Source organism: Heterocephalus glaber, unplaced genomic scaffold (assembly GCF_053883595.1).
Source record: "Heterocephalus glaber isolate CG9 unplaced genomic scaffold, H.glaber_assembly_v1.0 deba00001444, whole genome shotgun sequence".
In the NCBI taxonomy this organism is placed as follows: Eukaryota; Metazoa; Chordata; class Mammalia; order Rodentia; family Bathyergidae; genus Heterocephalus; species Heterocephalus glaber.
In genome coordinates this window covers 24,864,346-24,884,050 of record NW_028258297.1, presented here as the reverse complement: position 1 = coordinate 24,884,050, position 19,705 = coordinate 24,864,346, and the positions used below count along the sequence as shown (strand labels likewise).

General features: G+C 41.6%; 1 protein-coding gene across 2 annotated transcripts in view; it reads right to left on the bottom strand.

Moving 5' to 3' along the window:
* Window positions 1–9,918, bottom strand: part of Gpr19 (G protein-coupled receptor 19) — a 43,119-nt gene extending 33,201 nt beyond the window's left edge. The window contains exons 1-2 of one of the 2 annotated variants that reach the window (XM_087214085.1): window positions 9,039–9,918; window positions 8,673–8,724 (exon numbers count right to left, since the gene is read on the bottom strand). The gene's annotated coding sequence lies outside the window, so the exon portion shown is untranslated. The remainder of the gene's footprint in view (window positions 1–8,672; window positions 8,725–9,038) is intronic. The other variant, XM_013072435.3, reaches the window with a different exon arrangement.
* Between the last annotated feature and the right edge of the window lie 9,787 nt (window positions 9,919–19,705).

Genomic DNA, 19,705 nt, shown 5'->3' with positions numbered 1-19,705 from the left:
GTGCATGTCTATAATCCCAGTTGAGGAGGATCACTAATAATTCAAGGCCAGCCTGAACTACATAGCATACCCTGCCTCGATAAAAACCCAAATCAAACAAAACAAAATAAGTGAAACATTAAAAAGTAAAAAATGAACTGGGGATGTAGCCCAGGGCAAAGGCCCTGGGTTCAATCCCTAGTATTAAAAGGGGGGTAGGGGGAAGAGATATAAATTAAAAGACATCATGAGGAAATAATCAGCCAAATCAAGAATATAGAGTATTCAATAAAAGAAAGAATATAGAGTATTCTGTAAGAGAACTAGCTTGGACTCATCAAAAAGTCAATGTCAAAAAAAAAAAAAAGGGCCAGGGATTACCTCAGTGGTTCCACCACCTGCCTCACAAGCACAAGGACCCAAGTTCGACGATCCCCAGTTGATGTCAGCCAAGTATAGAGGCACATGCCCTACAATCTCAGCTACTCAGGAGCCTGATGCAAGAGGACTATAAATTTCAGCCTAGCCTGGACAACTTAGCAAGATCTTGTTTTTTTTTCAAAAGTCACCTTCATACTGAAAGGAGTGCTCAAGGCAAGGAATTACCATCTTGGCTCTCCTTTGGGGACCACTGCCCAAGTCCCTCATACTTCACTCCCTACATTTTTTATGGCTATCTGAGCCTATGGTACATCTACAACAGCACAGACAGAAACAGGGCAGTCAACTAGCCCAAGCCTTTCCTGTTCCTTGGGAATATGTATGCTCCAGGAAGAGCTCATGGGCCTGCCAAAGCCAAGACCTGGTGACTGCACAGTAGGGACCAAGGGGAAGCTGAGCCTGAAAGGGGAGATGCCCAATACTCCTTGGGAGATCCGCCTGATGCCAAAGATGGGCCATGAATTCACTACCTGCAGGCTTCAGCTTCACAGGCTGGCAATTTCCCCAGTAACAAAGCAGGTAAGTTTCTCCAATGATGAAGCAGACAAGGGGCATCATGCTAGAAATCTGAAGGCACAAGCTAGGAAACTCTAGTTCCAGAATGAGGCCAGCAGGTACCATGTCTCTTAATTTATATCACTTTCTCCTGGAAGCTAACAGATTGTGATGATATTTAAATGTGTCCACAAATTCTCTGATATGCCTCCCTTCAAATGGTGAAATCTAATGGCTCCCCTTGAATATGAGCCACACTTAAGTTTCTAATAAATACAATATGTTAGAAGTGATTCTATGTGACTTTTGAGGCAAGATCATAATAAAGACAGTATCTACCTGGCTTTCTCCTTGAATTACTTACCCTGGAGCAAGCTAGCCATTGTATCATAAAGACACCCATGTTGCCTCATGAAGTGGCCCATATATGAAAAACCAAGGCTTTTTACTAACCAGCACCAATTAGCAACCATGTGAGTGAGCTGCTTTAGAAGATCCTCCAGCCCGTCAAGTGGCTGTGGCCCTAGACAATTTGACTATAGGTTTGTGAGACCACAAGCCAGACTGCCCAGCTAAGCTGCTCCTAAATTCCCAATCCACAGAAACTATGAGATAATATTTATTATTGTTTTAAGATACTAAATTATGGGGCATTTTTATGCAGTAATAGATGACTAATATACAGATGACTAATACACTAATAGGCAAAATTAGAGACCTAAGTTTTGCGAGACATAGGTCTATAGTGGGTTAAATAAGCGCTCTTGCTCCATATGTGTATGGCCCTGATGGGGAAGGTACTATATGTGCTTTTATTTGCCCAAGAACATTATGGGGGAAACAAAAAGGATAAAAAGAAAGCCACTCGGGTGAAGATGAACTTACAAGGACTCAGACGAACTGCAGAGAAACAAGAACTGGTACCCAGATCTAAGATGGAACTGCAAAAGGGACTCAGAGACCTGTCAGAACCAAGGGGAGCCTTAGATCTGAAATTTTTATCTCCCTATAAAGTCAACACTCTTATCTAAATAACCCAGTCTCTCAATGTTCCGATTCTAAGTTCTCAGGAGGCAGGGTCTGTTTGACCCACGCCAGTCAGACATCAGCTGTGGGCACTGGGATAGAAAGAATTCTTGTACCATCTGCTCAGTGCTCTTTAAAAAGGGCTGTTGGCAAGTTCTATAAAAGGCAAGGGCAAGGAATCAGAAGTGATTGCTGGATGAAATGAACAGCATCCTAGTGTGTGTTCAGTTTTCAAATTCCTGTCAGCTCTCCACGGTGAGGCTAACAGCCCCAGTCTAAAAACCTCAACACCTCCAACCTCCACTTCAACCCCATTTTAATCACCCATTAAACCTGGATATCCTTCACACTTCTTACAGTGCTCCCCCACATACACCACACTGGGTATTTTATGCCTGAGACTTGACAGTTTCTTTGTCTTGCCTCCCTGTGAATATCTACTCCTATCTCAAACTCTGCTGGGTTTAATCTTCTATATGGCTCTATGTTTCTCCCTGTCCCTCTGAATTTAATTCATATTCTCATATTCATCACACACACACACACACACACACACACACACACACACACGAGACTGAACCAAGGACCTTGCCCTTTACCACTGATCTATACCCCAGTCATATCTTCCTTTTTACTATATTACTTCTTTAATTTTCACACTTACTTTTTCTACTGCTAAATGTATCACATTTTCTTATGTTCATAGATTTTTTGTACCAGGAATCGAACTCAGGACCTTGCACTTTCAAGGCAGGTGGCAGCACCACTGAACTAAATCTGCATCCCATGTTCATAGATTCTTGAATCCACCTGGATACCTTTATGATCTAAAAAAAATGAAGTAGGTACTCAACATTAGTATCTGCACAGATTGAGCAAGCATTTTGGGATTAACCTAAAGCAATTTAACTTTGATTTCCCACTGTCTCTTTGAAAGCATGTTGTAGGAGTTGGTTCTTCTATTCCTGAATTAACACTTTGGTAGTCCCATTACTTTTTATGGTCATTTTTAATTAAGAGAAGTTAATAATCAAGATATTCAGTCGTATAGAATAGTCAAAACTTGTCACCTGGTTTAAATCTTAGGCTTTTCTTCCTCCTCCACATTTATATCTGCTGTAGATAGGGAAGCATAAATTTAGGGAAAGAGTTTGCTCTCCCCGCCCTTTCCCTAACTCTCAGATATATGTCAGACCTTCAGATCTTGCCCACCCCAGTCTGTGACCCCTTCGGGATTAGAATAGGATGAGCAACATCTGACTTTGTTGGTACTATCATGAGCTACCATCATCACTTTCTCTGCTGTACTTCACAGATATTAAAAATTAACACCTTGGTTTTGGTTTTTGTTTTTGGTACCAGGGATCAAACTTGGGTCCTTGTGCTTTCAAGGCAACCGGTGGAACCACTGAGCTAAATCCCCAGCCCAACACCTTGTTTTATAGGCAGTTTTGTATGGTTTTGAGAACAAACGTCTGTTTCTGAGCATGTCTCAACTAAAGTCCCCTTTGTCCAGCTGGCTATTTACATTAACTCCAGAAAGATGTTTAGCTTTTCCCTGCTCTACAGGTGGTCATCTTGATCAGGTCCAGGGAAGACCCTTGTTGACTGTCTTTTCTGAATGATACATCTCTGGTTTGTAGGAAACAGACATGCCTTCTTTTTGCCCTGATAGACTCTAGGAATATAAGCCCATCCCAACAAAGTAGCAACATTTCTTTTGGCCTGTAAGAATTTCCAGGCAAGGGCCGGGGATTTAGCTCAGTGGTTCTGCCGCCTGCCCCGCAAGCGCAAGGACCCAAGTTAGATCCCCGGTACCAAAAAAAAAAAAAGAATTTCCAGGAGAAAGACATTAGTGTATCTAGTCTCCTAAATTCCAGGAAACTCTCCAAGTGGTCCCACAAAATGCTCCTTTCTCTGGCCTTTGGTGAAGGGCAGCCCCCTTCTCTTTCTCAGCCTTCCTGTGATGTCCTCACAATCCTTCAAAAATGCCTTTCAAAATCCTCTTCAAAAGCCTTTCCTTGGGCTAAGAATGTAGCTCAGTGGTAGAATGCTTGCATAGCATGTGTGAGGTCCTGGGTTTTATAGTCAGCACCACAAAAAAAACAAAACACAACAAAACACAAGTGCAAGGACCTGAGTTCGAGCCCTGGTACCAAAAAAAAAATACTGCAGTAAAAACACAACAAAACAAAAACTCTTGGACTGTATCTAAGGAAGCTACTGTCATTACTGAACAATAAAAAATTTTATAGAATTTTATTTCTAGATCCCAAAAAGAGGCAGAAAGAAAGATGGATGAATATCTTTATATGTAGAACCAGGTACAATATAAAACTTTTAAACAAAGTATAATGGGCATCTGACATCCACAAAGCAAAAAAGACCTAACTACATTTTTGGATTTTGTTTTTTGGCTTGTTTTGGTACTGGGCGTTGAACTCAGGATCCTGTGTACGCTGAGCCCATCCTCTACCACAAAGCTACACCCCCAGCCCAGTAACTACAATTTTTTTTCCAGTTGAGTCTAAAGTTTTTCCTGCTTTGCTTCCTGTGCAAAAGTTCTAGCCCCCTCCAGTAGCAAAAATCCTAGAGCATTACTTGTCTTTGGCTCACTCCACAACCATGTGAGACAGGGATCAATCTGTCTAGCATGCCTATCTGTCCCACAAGGACCCTGTCTCTCACTCACGTGTGCTTGCTTCTTAAGAAAAGAGACCCAGGGCTGGAGATTTAGCTCAGTGGTTCTGCTGCTTGCCTCAAAAGTGCAAGGTCCTGAGTTTGATCCCCGTTACCCACCCCCCAAAAAAAAGAAAAAAGAAAAGAAACCCAGTTAAAAAGACATGTGGCAAAGGTTATTCTTGGCCATTACCACCACATTTGGGTCTTGGAATCCAATGACTAAAGTACTATGGTGGTTTCAACATCTGAAGTACTTATAATTCATCTGTAGTAATAAATATATAAGCTATCCCTAGAAACCAGAGTTGTTCTACTAGACAGTTAAGTTGTCTCTTGGAAGAAGAAATTTGTCTCCCCAGACATGGCACCTCTTCTTTTCCAAGTGATTCTCTATTCAATGAAGGACTACAAGACAGGCTTGAACCTCACTTTTCTCATCTGGCTGTACCAACAAAATCACTTGTGTGGTCTGAGCAGTCACAACAACTGACAGGGTACAGAAGAGGCTTCATCATCAATGCCCTGCTGCACAAGCATTCCCACCTGCACTTGTACTATGAGGACACCCAGGGGCATACACTTCAATCATGCCAGCAGAGCAGGTTGTAAAACTTCACTCCACCCCACTACCCAAGACTCACCATGTATTAAAGCAATAAAGACATTACAGTGGACCCTCAAGTTATGACCAGCCTAACATACAAACAACTTGAGTTAATTAGGTTAATGGAAGATTCATCTGCTTCTTATTATCTATAGCATGTACACAGATAAACATCCAGATCTCAGCTGTATTGACTTACAGCCAACTTGACTTACAACCAGCCCTCGGGAACAGATAGAGTTCATAAGTTGTTGTAGTCAGGGTTTACAAGGAAATAGACTTAATACATGATATATAATTTATAGGATTATTTTATAATATTTACCAAAAAAGTTAAATGCAGAGGAGTGTAAGAGATCCATCGGCACCCTGGAGACCCAAAGAATCCAGCCAAGATCCTGGGTCCCACCACAAGGTCCCGCACAAGTCCTTCTAAGCTGAAGGCCTAGAGCCCAAGGCAATGTCCTCCATGAGTCCAGCCAGAGGCCTAGAGCCCATGGCAATGCCTCCTGCTTGTCCATGGGAAGGCCCAAAGGCCAGTGGTAGAAGCCTGCACCGTGGGGTGAGGGATCTGTGCCACCAGGCTGAGGGATCTACACTGGAGCCAGGAAGTGACGCTCACAGCGAAGATCAAAGCTCCCCTGACGAGAACAGCAGCCATTCTCAATGACAAGAACCTGAGACCCTCCTCCAAGAACAAGAGCAGCCAAGTTCACATCAGGAAAACCAGCCGCAGAAGGCTTTTCCAAAGAAATCAACAACAAATGATCTTCCCCTCCAGGTCTCTCTCTCTCTTTTTTTTTTTTGGTACCAGGGATCGAACTCCAGACCTTGCCCTTGCAAGGCAGGCGGTGGAACCACTGAACTAAATCCTCAGCCCTCCAGGTCTCTTTTTATGCCACTGGCAACAATCCTCAGGTGGGTCTTCCATGCCCAGAACCACACTAATTCAGTTCAGCTGGGCGTTACAAGTTGCCCATTAGTTAATTCACCACATAAGTGAAGGGTCCACTGTACCTGTGTTGCCTGTGTTAGATCAAAGGACTATCTTGGGAGGCTCAAAGTCTTCCATATAGCAAATCCTACATATTCTCTCATCTTCACCACTGATGTTGCCCAATTGGTGCACTTACCTCTCTTACCACAATGGACTTCCTCCAGAATATAGCTCAACATGCCCACTCATCTGCCCATTTCAAGCTTTAGTCTTTATTCTTTCTGAAAATTTTCAAATATATAGCCATCCAGATCAGGAGGCCCAATTTGTTTTCTCCTTCTAGAGGGTAGTCTTTTTTTTTTTTTTGGTACCAGGGATCGAACTCAGGACCTTGCGCCTGCGAGGCGGCAGAACCACTGAGCTAAATCCCCGGCCTCTAGAGGGTACTCTTAAAGCAATGATTCTCAACTTTAGTTGGAAAATGAAGAGCTTGAAAGAAATGTCTAGGCTACACTCCCAGATTCTGATTTAACTGGGGTGAAGTCTGGGCATTAGGATTGTAAAGCTCCCCAGGTTGAGGGAGGGAAATGAGAGAAAGGGGATAAAAAAGAGAATTAAGATGTGTTATGTACATGTACCAGTTTCCCACAAGGAATGTGATCATTATGTACTACAAGCATGTAAAAAAAAACAAAAACAAAACAAAAACCTCCTCGGGTGATTCTAATGTGCAGACAAGGCATTCTAAAACCAGATGGATATATGCTCCACAGAGAATCCACAATTCAGTAGGTAGCATGCACAAATGACAGGCGGCTCAGGGAAGAAAGTCATTTACTGGGCATATACTACAGAGCAGGTTCTATATACCCATGTCGCCTTTCTAACGGTACCCCATTTTGCCTTTATAATGATATGTAAAATAACATTTTATAAATAGGGAAGCCAAGGCTCTGAGAAGTCATACAGTGACTAGCTTACATAAAAGTCAAACTCCAGGTCTGGCTCTCAATTCTGAATTTCTATGACCTCATACTTTAGTATCATGCCTCTTACAGATAGATGATCCCACTTCCTAAAACAAGGCATCCAGAAATCCTACTCTAATGCATCCATGGGTTTTTCTTGCAGCATTTTCCTATGAATTCCACACACACAGTCCAGCTACCAAGGCATAGTTTAGGTTGCCAAATTAAAGGGAAGCATTCAAGAGAAAACTTCTTGGTAGAGGACTACCATTCCTGGCTTTCTTTTTTTATTTTGCTCTGAGGCAAGGTTTCATTATGCTGCCCAGACTGGTTCAAACTTCTGGGCTCAAGTGATCTTCCTGACTCAGAATCCTGAATAGCTGGGAATATAGGCACACACCACTATGCCTAGATTCTCTGTCTGGCTTTTACTAAACTACCTCCTTTCTAAATATTAATACCTAGATCTTTCTCTGTCCCTGCTAGTTTCAATCCTGTGGCTTTCCATATTTAGTTGTTCTTACAGATGAAGCCATCTTACTTTATCTATCAGGAATTCCTTTGTTGGGTCTAGTGAAATTATGTAGTCCATCAGCATTTCTCTGCCTTATACTCCAGGCAGTGCATAAAGGATCAAAACATAGATAGACTCAGGTGTGGTGGCACATGCTCATAGTCCCAGTTCCTCAGAAGTCTGAGGCAAAAGGACTGCTTGAGCTCAGGAGTTTGAGGCCCAGCCAAGGCAACATAAACAACACATCTCAAAATATATATACATAGATAGTCAACCCTCCATTTCCATGGATTCTACATCCTCAGATTCAACCAACAGTAGATTGAAAATATTCTTTTAAACTGCATCCATATTGAACACCTAGACTTTTTCGTCATTATTGCCTAAGCAATACAGTACAGAAACTTTTTTTTTTTTAGTACCAGGGATCGAACTCGGGACCTTGCACTTTCCAGGCAGGCGCCGGAACCACTGAGCTAAATCCCTGGCCCCAGAAACTTTTGACATACCATTTACATTTTTTTTTTTTTTTTTTTTTGGTACCGGGGATTGAACTCAGGACCTTGCGCTTGCAAGGCAAAAGCTGAAACCACTAAGCTAAATCCCCGACCCCTACATTTTTTATTAGAAGTAATCTAGGGATGAGTTAAAGTTTATAGGAAGATGTACATAGGTTAAATGAAAATATTACTCCATGTTATGCAAGGATTTGAGCATCATGGATTTCATATTCCTGAGTGGTCCCAGAAATAGTTCCTTGGGATACTGAGGGGTAACTGTATACTGGCTAGGCTGCAGAGGACTGCTCCCAGTATCACAGGGGACTCTAATACCTACAGAACTGGGAGGCTCCGTGTATGTGCCAGTGACACATCTGAGTAATTTAGCCAAATGTCACTATTCATTTCACTAAGTCAGCATTTCATTCTGGCTTAATGATGGGGTCACTGAGAGGTGGTAAGGCTCAGGGGACCCTATTGGAATGTGTCCAGCAAAAAGAGGACACCTGGGGGGGTCGGGTGGTACCTTTAGATGTTGCAGAGCAAAATCCAGTGCTTGTGCAGCTGTTCCATGTATCCTGAGAGACAAAGAGGCCACATTAGTCAGTCTTCAAAACACTTTCTAAATTCCTGACTCCTGTTTGTTGCCTCAACTGTTCTACCTAGTCCCAACTTTGGCCCTTGCTAAGCACTTCTGGCTTTTCAAACCTTGGTTTCACTCACTTAGGGACATTCCAATTTCCACTTTACGCATCATGGACTAAATGTGGGACGGCTCTGCCTTCCTGTTTATAAACAGGCTTAGGTATTTTAAGAGAAACTTCCTGTGATATCAAAAGTTCTTTCTAGCCTCACCTCTCAGGTATGCTCTATAGCTACTGTTTTCATTTACCTGTCAGTGAATGTTCCCACCTTCTGACTGTAAGCATTACCTTAGTTCATCACATCCTCTCAAGGTCTTCGGGAAGAAAAAAAAAATCCTATCACCCCTCAGCTTTATTCCCTTATGCTGTCCCAGAGTTATCTTTTCAAACACTTAAAACTCTCTTATTTTTAAAGCGGGTTCTCCCAACTTCTGCTCCTTTGCCACTTAATTCGCTGAAATTTCTCAGAGTTCATAGTCAATATACAAATAATCGGAGTTTTAAGTGAAAATCTCGAAGAAAGTGGTGTTGTGTACTTGAATCCAGAGTATCGACGTGACGAACTTCTTAACCCAAACTTGGTTGCCTATTATCGTCAGGCAGAAAGCTTCGAAATGTTTGCGCGCTAAAAACCACACGCATGCGCACACGGCAGGGGATGGAGTCCCGCTTCCCCGCCGGCAGATCTCGCGATGTCTGGAGGAGGCCTGCTCGCAGACGAGTTTCTGTGGCGCTGCGAAGCCCACCCCACCCTGATCCCCCATTTTTTTGTAACCCCACTGCGTGAGTGCAGCTCTCGGAAGGGAAAACCAGGATTCCGCAGCGGAACAAATTAGGCTGCTGTAACTTGCTGGGAGGCTAGCGGCAGTTCTCTGGGGCCGAGAAATTCTGTGGAGAACTTTCTGAGGCTGAGACTGCAAAACTAGTTCTTCAGTCACAAAAACAAAAAGTACAGAAAGTCCAGTCGTTCATCACCTTAGGACAGAATGTTTTAGTTTGCTTTTTTTTTTTTTTGCAATACGAAAGGACTCGTTGGCTGCTGACCCGCATAGCTTTCCGCGGCCTCGGCGCCTGCGCCGCTGCGTGTTTACCGAGCCCGCGCCGCGCTGTCCGGCTTCCCGCCGCCCGGGGCGCCTCCCTCGGCTGCCCCGACCTGGACCTCCTGAAAATCGCCTTTGCACCCAGGGACACGGATCGGAGGCTTCAGATAGGACACTTTCAGTGCAAACTTGAGACAAGAGAAAAGAAACGGTACCAAAAAGTATACACTCAGAAATCAGCTGTGACGGAAGATGTTTAAAATGACCCAACAAAGATGACAGCCTTCCAAGCCATTTCTGAGGAGTAAGCGGCAGCCGCAAACCGAACGTATAGGCAACATTTAGGACCTATTTTAAAAAATGTAGACTCTGCCATGTAAAAATGCAAATGAGCCTAAAGCTAAGGCCAGCTTATTCAAGCAAACCTCGAACAAGTCCTGCATGATTAAGACTGACTTTTGAGGCAAAATCAAAAAGGCAGCCATGCAAATTTCAAAACTAAAAAGAGATGACTCTAGAAGCGTTAGCCAGAAAAAGCACACACCATCAAGCCAGTGTTTTAAATGGCTTGAAGTTCCCATCAAAATCAGTTTCAGATGGCTTAGAAGCCAATGATGTTTATGAGATCTTATGAAACTTGGGTGTTTTAGATATGACTAGATCTATCTGAAAACAAAAAGAGGAAGGCAAGCTGATTTTTAAAGTAGCAATATGAAAGGATTTCCAAGGATACATTTTAGCATGCCCCAAAAAACATTCGGTGGTATAAACCTAGATCTTTATCTTAGCGTCGGATAAAAACATAAATGTTAAATTGGGCGATTTTATCGGGCTCTTGTCATGTTTTTGAATGGTGAACTTGTAGACTAATTTGTAACAAGAAATTTCCTCCAAGGAAAGTGAGATTTTTCAGTAGCATGAAATTAAGTAGAGAAAATGTATGTGTAAGCAGATGGGACCAAATTTTAAAGGTTCTTTATGCTTGCAGCATCCACCACAGAGAAGCCATCACTTAAAAGAGCTAGCTAGCCTCTGGATTTTTGTTTGTGTTTTTTGGTCTTTTGTTTTCTGAGACAAGGTCTTGCCTGTGCGGTGGCCTTGAATTTACTATCCAGCCCAGGTTGGCCTCTAACCTGCCCCAGTCCTCCTGCCTCAGCCTCCAGAGTGCCAGGATTACAGGCCTGCACTACACACCAAGCCTGGATTTTCTTATTATGGTCAATCTGAGTAAAATTTAGCAAATTTAGTAATTTGAATAATTACCTAATAACAAAAATTTGTATCAAAGTGAGAAATAACCTTAAAATTCTGTTCATTATCTAGAGAAATGCTGACTTGATTGACATAAATTGACTGAATCATTTCAGACTCTTAGTTCATTTATATGTGATAAAAATTGCAGGATAACACTGGTAAGTGACAAAATAAAACATCTTTCTTGTTGGGCACATGCCTCTAATCCCAGCTATGTGGGAGGCTGAGGCACAAAGATCCCAAGTTTGAGGCCAGCCTGGGCAACTTAATGAGACCCTGTATAAAAATTTAAAAAACAAAACAACAACAACAACAAAAAACCCTGGGAGTGTAGCTCTGTACAAGGTTTGGGTTCAATCCTTAATACCACACACACATACAAAGCTAATAGTGGATTAGTTACCCATTTAGTCTACTGTATGAATCAGGAAATACACTTACCAAAATTTCCACAATCAGTAGCTGTAAACATTGATCATGCTATTTCCTTAGCCAACATTCTTTGCTTATTCCCCTGTGATTACTGTAACATTATAAAGCAGAGAGAGAGAAAAAAAAAACTGCTCCTATTTGTAACTATGTATTTAGGTGAATCTGGGTTCTTGAATTATTGTGACCCTACAGCAAATAAGAAAAATTGCTGAACAATGAACCTGATATGTATTCCTAATTATCCAAGCTTGGTTGAATCAACGCAATATAACCTCACTTTTTTAAAATTTATTTTATTTATTTTATTTATTTTTTTGGAACTGGGGATTGAACTCAGGTCCTTTCAAAACCACTGAGCTAAATCCCCGACCCTAACCTCACTTATTAACTGAGTAATAGAATGTTTTTTTCAAAATAGATAAGGCACTTTAAAAAATTTTTTATGCAGATTAGGGCTAACTTGTAGTGTTTGTGTATGCACAGCTAATGATAAACAAGAAACTTCAAAGAAATTTTGCTATTCTAGCTCTATAGTCTCTTAAGTATTAGGGGTAATTTGGTACTCTTGTCACAACTAAAGAAAGAATCTTTGTGTCAGAGGAAAGAGAATCTTCCAAAGAAGGGAAATGGGAAAAAGAAGGGCAAACTTTGGTTGTGACTCTCCAAGCCAAGCCCATTGAGGACAGCTCTGCTAGGGAATTCTGCCCTTGCCTGATATGGATGATAGTAAAAGATATCTTTCTGTTCCGTTATCTTGAGCATATTAAAAAGTTTTTATCATAATACCAAGATGGGTACCATAGCTATTATGAGGACAAGAAATTTTCCCATGTGACTTAACATATTTCACTTTACATCTCTCTACCTAGACTGTATCATATGACAACCCTTAGCTGTAGAGGATGGAGAAAATTAGAAAGTATGTCTGGGAAAAACAAGTACATTCTTTAAAATGATGCAATAAAAATAATAGAAAGCAAGACCACCCGAACTTTACTTAAGGATCATAAAAATTACTAAGTTAATGAAAATCATGAACATAATTAAATCTCCTTTGGCATTTGCACTCAATACCACTGTCCTCTTTTAAGGTTGTGCTGTCCAGTGTGATGTTGACTGACCCTGTGTGGCTATTGAGCACTTAAATGTGCTACTCCAATTAAGATGTTGTAATTGTAAAACATAAACTAGACGTCAAGAAAGGAGTATGAAAAAGAAATGTAAATGCGTTGATAATTTTTATGTTGGTTACATGTTAAAATGGCATTTCATCTGTTTCTTTTTACTTTTACTTTTCAAAAAATGTGGCTACTAGGAAACCTAAATTTCACATGCATCCATATTTCTATGGGACAGTGTTGCTTTAGAACATTTAATCCTGGGGCATGTGCTTCTGGCTTGGACATGTATCAAGGGCATTTGGTCCAATTAAAAACAGTTTCATGAAAATTTAAAATCAGATCCAGGATTTTACTTTCTTTATCAGTCACTCTCCCCTCCCCCAGGAGAAAATGGTTTCACACCTTCATTTACACTTTGCAGCTTTACCACATAACTGAATGTTGTGAAAAAGTGTAAAGGATTTTTTTTTTCTGGTACTGAGGACTGAAGTCAAGGTCTTCACACTGAGCTATACATCCTCAACCCTTTTTAAATTTTTTATTTTGAGACAAGTTCTCACTTAGTAGCTAAACTGCCCAAGCCGGGCTTCTGTTTGCAAATCCTTCTGCCTTAGCCTTCCAGAGTGCTGGGATTACAAGCCTGCACCACCATTCCTAGTCGTGGAAAGTTTTGTTGTTATGGTTGTTTTGTCACTGGGGATTAAACCCAGGACCTTGTGTGCCTACTCTACCATTGAGCTATACCCCCAACCCCATGAGTTGGTATTTGACTTATATCACCAATACTTTAAAAAAAAAAAAAAAGTACAACAGAACTTTCAGACTAGAATAGCATTAGAAAGTCAGGCTAACCATGTTAGAGTAGACACTGGTGGGTTTTAAACTTTTTATTTTAAGTGATTATGACTCCATGGTAAATGTAGATCTGTGATAGATCTCTATCTACAAATAAATAATGATGACTCATAGTTTAAGACTGGTTTTCTAGATCTTTCTTCTCTCTTTATTTAATGCCTTCTCCTTTTCCTCCTTTATTTTAAAACCAGTTTTGTTGTTGTTGTTGTTGTTGTTGTTGTTGTTGTTTTGCAGTATCAGGGATCAAACTCAGGACCTTTTGCTTGCAAGGCAGGCACGGCACCACTGAGCTAAATCCCTGGCCCCCTCCTTTATTTTAAACTTATGTTTTCTTTACTTCTACAAGATATGATCAAAAAATGTGATACATGTTTAAATTTTTTTAAAAATTACTACAGTAAAATATATTAGCCAGGTGTGGTGGCGCATACCTGTAATCCCAGCACTCAGGAGACTGAGGCAGGAAGATTGTTGAGTTTGAGGGCAGGCTGGGCTCATAGTGAGTTGAAGGGCAGCCTGAACTTCACCGCAAAACCCTGTTTCAAAAACAAAATACAAAAACAAGGGCTGGGGATTTAGCTCAGTGGTTTTGCCACCTGCTGCGCAAGCACAAGGACCTGAGTTCGATCCCCGGTACAAAAAAAAAAAAAAAAGGCAAAACACATATTGCCATTAATCTTCCTCAAACTACACACACACACACATACACACACACACACACACACGCGCGCGCTCAAACACACTTAGCCCATCATTCTTGCTCTTTTAGGGGGAGCTGAGACAGAGTCTCACTATGTTCAGGCTGGGCTTGAACTCACTGTGTAGTATAGAGTGACCTCAAACGTATGGAGATCCCTCTGCCTCAGCTTCCCAGGTGCTGGGATTACAGGCGTCTGCCACCATCCCTGCCTCATTCTTTCACTTTCTGAAGCAGTTCTGGAAGTCCTCTTTTAGGTCTTCAGTTGCACTCTCCTAGCTGCCTTGATGTCCTGAATTAATTCAAAACATTAACTTTTCATGGCATTTTGACTTTGGAAAAGAACCAGTAGTCACATTTTGCCTTACCCTGTGAATAAGGTGGATAGGACACACTGTAAAGTTTTTTACAAGCCTGCCTTCCTGTTAGATGGCAGTTGGCAGCAGCATTCACTATATGTTGTATCACACCTTGTAAAGACACTCATGAAAGAGGACTTCCAGAACTGCTTCAGAAACTGACAAGAACAATGTGATAAGTGTGTTCGAGATGAGGGCAAGTATTTTGAAGGTGATTAATGGCAATCTGTCTTACACTGTAATAAATTTTAAACACACTGTATTTTTCAAATCATTCCTTGTATGCCTTCATTATCACTCAAAACAAAAAAAAATCAGTAAAGGATTGTCTAACTTTTAACTCTTAAACATCATAACTGCATTTAAAATTCAGAGAAATTTGCACTTTTGTTAAAATATGAGCATGTTGAACTTAGTAGTTATTAACCCTGGCCATCTAATTATGCCATTCCACATTCCAGTGATCAAGGCACTGATATAATTGATATAAGGCAATGATATAATTCCCTTCTTGTCTTTTTTCTTGGTTAAACAATATACTGATACGAATCTCACCATGACAGATAAGTTAGACTTGGATAGAAGAGCTGTAACAGAATGACTCAGCTGCAGAAGAGAACCTACCATTTAAGCCATTGGAACTATACACAGTTTCACTAATTTTTCTATAATTTATTTTCCTTTTTTAAATGATGAGTTTTTTAAAATAAGTGATATTTTGGAGTCTTTCCCACTGATCTAGTAGCCACTCAAATAGAGAGATTTTTTCTTATTTGTTTTTCTTGCTTATTTGTGTGTATGACTTTAGTACCCAGCCTAACACTTGACACAGTACAGGTAATGAACAGATACATAAAGAATAAATGAAATACATCCTTGATCAAACTGTCACCTGTTCCCTGGGAGGACCTTGGTTGGGTTAACTATGTTGGATTGAACTGGCCAGGTGTGGTGCCACATGCCTGTGGTCTTAGCACTTTGGTAAGCTAAAGCAGAAAGATGGAAAGTTCAAGCCCAGCCTGAGAAACTTAGTGAGACCCTGTCTCAAAATAAAAAGCAAACAAAGGACTGGAGATATAGCTTGGTAGAAAGGTCCTAGGTTCAATCTCTGGTACAAAAAAAGAAAGAAAGAAAGTTGAACCTATCTCTGACTACATGCAGAGTATCTGTTACATAATTTGGACCTCCTCTGTGAGGAGGTATAGGAAGGTGGTATAGGAAGTCTCATTTGTTTCTCTAAGTCATACATGGCGTATGTGTGTTCATGCATGTAACAGGAATCTTAGCCATACTGCCAAGTCCTTAGAGCGTGAAAAACCACACTTTGAAAACGGCTTTGAAAAATTCGTTGGAAATGTGGGCAATCTGGACAGCTTTGCTATGGAAGTCCATGGTTAATTGTGACAGCACATAGTGCCTGCAGGTCTGGACTGGTCCTAGGTTTGCAGCTGTCTGTGCCCTTCTTCCTAGGGTTCCCTAGTTATTTCTGAACTTCCCAGTTCTAATTCTTAAGGGAAAGTGTAAGATCAACTTAGCAAGTAGCCATTTTCCTTCCTTTAGGTAAAGGTGCCTGGCCTAGGCCCTGTTGTAAACTACAGCTCTGGGTCAGGAGCCCAGGCCGTGACCTGAGGCCAGGGTACTTTCCCCTGGAAGGGGCTTGATAGGTCCCATGATGTCTTGTAGTGAGACTTGTCCTCTGGACCCCCGCCAAAGTAACTCCATCTCGTGGGGGCCCCTATGTAGCCAGCCCATCTCCCCCACCCACCTCAGTCATTGAGGCTCTGTGCCAGGCTGCAACAGAACAAGGTCATCATCACTGCAGCTTGACGGTGCTTGCTGAGTCCAGAGGAGTTCCTGATGGGGATGGGAACAGAGTACACACAATTTTTCCCAAGGACCATTCTTGCTTTTGATCCTGCTTTTGCTGTTCTAATTAGTAGCATAGCAAAGAGGGGTTGGTGGCTTTCACAGTGCTGCAGCGTGTAAGTCAGCTGCTGCTCTTTAAGCAACCCCTAATAAACTCGTTTACTGGCCAAGCTAGACTTGTCCGAGCTGCTCTTCAGACTGTCAGCCTCCTTGCAATTCAGAGACAGGTTTTTATTCTGTCCAGGAAATTCATGCAACACTGCCATATCTAAGACTTCCAGGAGGCTGCCCTGGAAGCTATCTCTGGGATCTGCATCGGAATCATGTGTACTTGCCATATCTACTGGGTACTAGCTGCCAACTTTGCATTTATTTTACTTAGAGCATTGGAATTGGCCTCATTGGAGGATACAAACAAGGTTAGACTATAGATTTATATCTTAAATTATGTCATGGAGACAATGTATGTATTAGGGTGGGGAGCTATTGATTGATTGAGACAGGGTTTCACTATGTAGTTCAGGCCAGCCTTGAACTCACTAGTAACCCAGGGTGGCCTCAAACTCAGGGCAATCCTCCTGCCTCAGCCTCCTGAGTGCTGGGATTATAGGCATGTGCCACGATGCCTGGCTGGGGGGTTTCTTAAAGAAGTACATTTAGTGGAAAACTAAATGTAGGTTTAGATTGTTATCCTGACTTTGCAACTAATTGTGTATGACTATAAAAAAGTCACCTTGTATCTTCAGTTCTACCTCATTTATTAAGGATTTTAATACTGACTCCACAACTATTAAAATACAATCTGGTTATTACATGGGCAATGTATAAAAATGGCTAGGATGTAGACTCTTTGCAAATTTGGAGTTAAATTAAATTTCTAGGATTAAAACTCTTGTATATTTAGAAAAGTAGATTATAAATATGGTTATGGTTTAGAGTATTTGCAGGATTGGAGCTGACAGTTCTGGCCTCCTGCTGCCTCCTGTGCTGTTCAAACAGTGCAGCAGGTCCATTACATCCCTGCTTCTGGAAAGTTATGGGGCAAGAGGGGGGATTCTATCTTATTCCTAACCCTCTTCTGTCCTCGTGTGGCCACAGAGGGCCTAACTGTTTGCGATATTTCTGTTTCTTCAGTAAAGGAACCAAAAGGAAACTACTTTGAAACATTCTAGGTCAGAACAGTCTGATTCCGCATTAAGAAAAAAGGCAGTAAATTGCAAACTACATTTGACATGGGCAATATAACAGATCCATTGAAATAGAGAGGTCTTAAGCAGATTTTTGGAGTTGAAAAAACCATCACTGCAATACTGGGAAATAGAAATGTAACTTACTGCCCTTTTAATATGCTAAGAATTTATAATAGAGCCTTCTGCTGGGCTTTATTACACTGGGTCTACTACACTGGGTACAGAAGATGCTGTTCTGCAGTGATTTTGCTGAGCAGAACAGTAACTGGTTGAAATGTGAGACTCGCAAGCCAAGCTACTTCTGTGCTAATTCTCTTAGCATATTCTCTCAAAGTGATTGCTCTCAAAGAGGTGTAAGGTCATTTGTTGGCATGACAATTTTGTATGAAAGTTAAGAAAAGATATTGAAGGAAGCAGTATAAACCAAGATAATGAAACAGAGAAGGCAGTCGATGCGGGTGCCATTTTTGTTGTTGCTAGGGATTGAATCCAGGGCCCTGCATCTTTGAGCTGCATCTCCAGCCCTAGGTGCCCCAGTGTTAGTATCCTTGCTCCCCAATCGGCCACCCTGGCCCAAGCTGTTTTCCTGATATTAGAACCTAGCTATCATCTGCTTAGTCTAAGTATGTGTGTGAGTGTTTTATTCATATAGGTGGACAGCCTGGATATATATGACTTTCTCCCTTTCTAGCCCATCCCAGTCAAGCTATGGCACCTTCCATTCTACCAAATGAGCTCTACTAAGCTCACCTATGATTTCAATGGCCAAACACAGTGGTCAGTTTCAGTCTCTTCTAACTTTACCTATCCGCCACATTTGGCCAACTGATCTCACTTTCTCTTCCTACAAACACATTTACCTGTTTACTTGTTCTCTCTCGTTCACTGCTAAAAGGCATGTCCCTTGAGGCTTACTGCTTAGGCTTCTTCTCTAGCTAGTCCTGTAGCTTTCACACCACCAACATGTTGGAAATTTTCAAATTTGTATCCCCAACACAGACTTAGCCCCTGAATCCCACCAACGATTCACTCAGTGTCCACGAACATCTCCAATTTAACACGTTCAAAGTAAAATTTGCTCATCCTTTTGTCAACCCCATCTCAGCAAATTACCATATTTTTCTTTAGTTGCTTAGGATGGGAAGCCTTGGCCATTACTCTCTGTTCTCTCTCACAGAGACCATTTCCAAATCCTCAGGGAATCCCACTGGTTTTATCTTCAAACATCACATGTAGCACCGGGCATGGTGGCACACTCTTGTTATCCCAGCACTTGTGAGGCTGAGGCAGGAGGATCACTGCCAGAATGAGGCCATCCTGGGCTACATAATGAGTTCAAGGCTGGCCTGAACTACACAGTGAGACCCTGTCTCAAAAACAGTAACAGCAGCAACAACAACAACAACAAAATCCCCAAACAAAAACAAAAGAAAACCTCATTTATCAGCTGGGGCCTTTGACACAGGCCTAGGTATAATCCCAGCACTCCAGGCAACTGAGCAAGGAGAATCACAAATTTGAGCCCAGTCAGGGTAACTGAGCAACTTAGGGAGACCCTGTCTCAAAATAAAAAATAAAAAAAGGCTGGGGATGTAGTTCAGTGTGAAGGCCCTGGGTTCAGTCCCTAGTGCCACAAACAAACAAAACAACAAGAACAACAAAAACATTTCTCAACTCTACCCTTTCTTTTCACAACACTGTTGTCACCCTGACCTGAGGGATCATGACTCTCCCCACTTCCCTCTGGCCCCTTCGAAGTACTTCCTACTTGGCAAAGCGATTGAAATCGGCCAAAATCAGATCAAAACTCTGCTCAAAGATGACTTACTTTGATTGGAATTGAATTCATTCTTTACCATGGTTGATAAAGTTTACATCATCTGGCTCCCTCCTTCCTCTCTGATTTCACCTCCTACCCCCAGCCCCTACTCACCACGTTTCTAGCGCACTAGTTCCCTAATTGTCCCTCATCTATCCCAGGCATATTCTTACCTCTGAGCTTTGGGATTAGCTATTTCCGCTGCCTGGAAATCAGAAAATTACATGGGCCATGCCTTCATTTCATTCAGGTTTCTACTCAGATGACATTTTATCCAAAGAA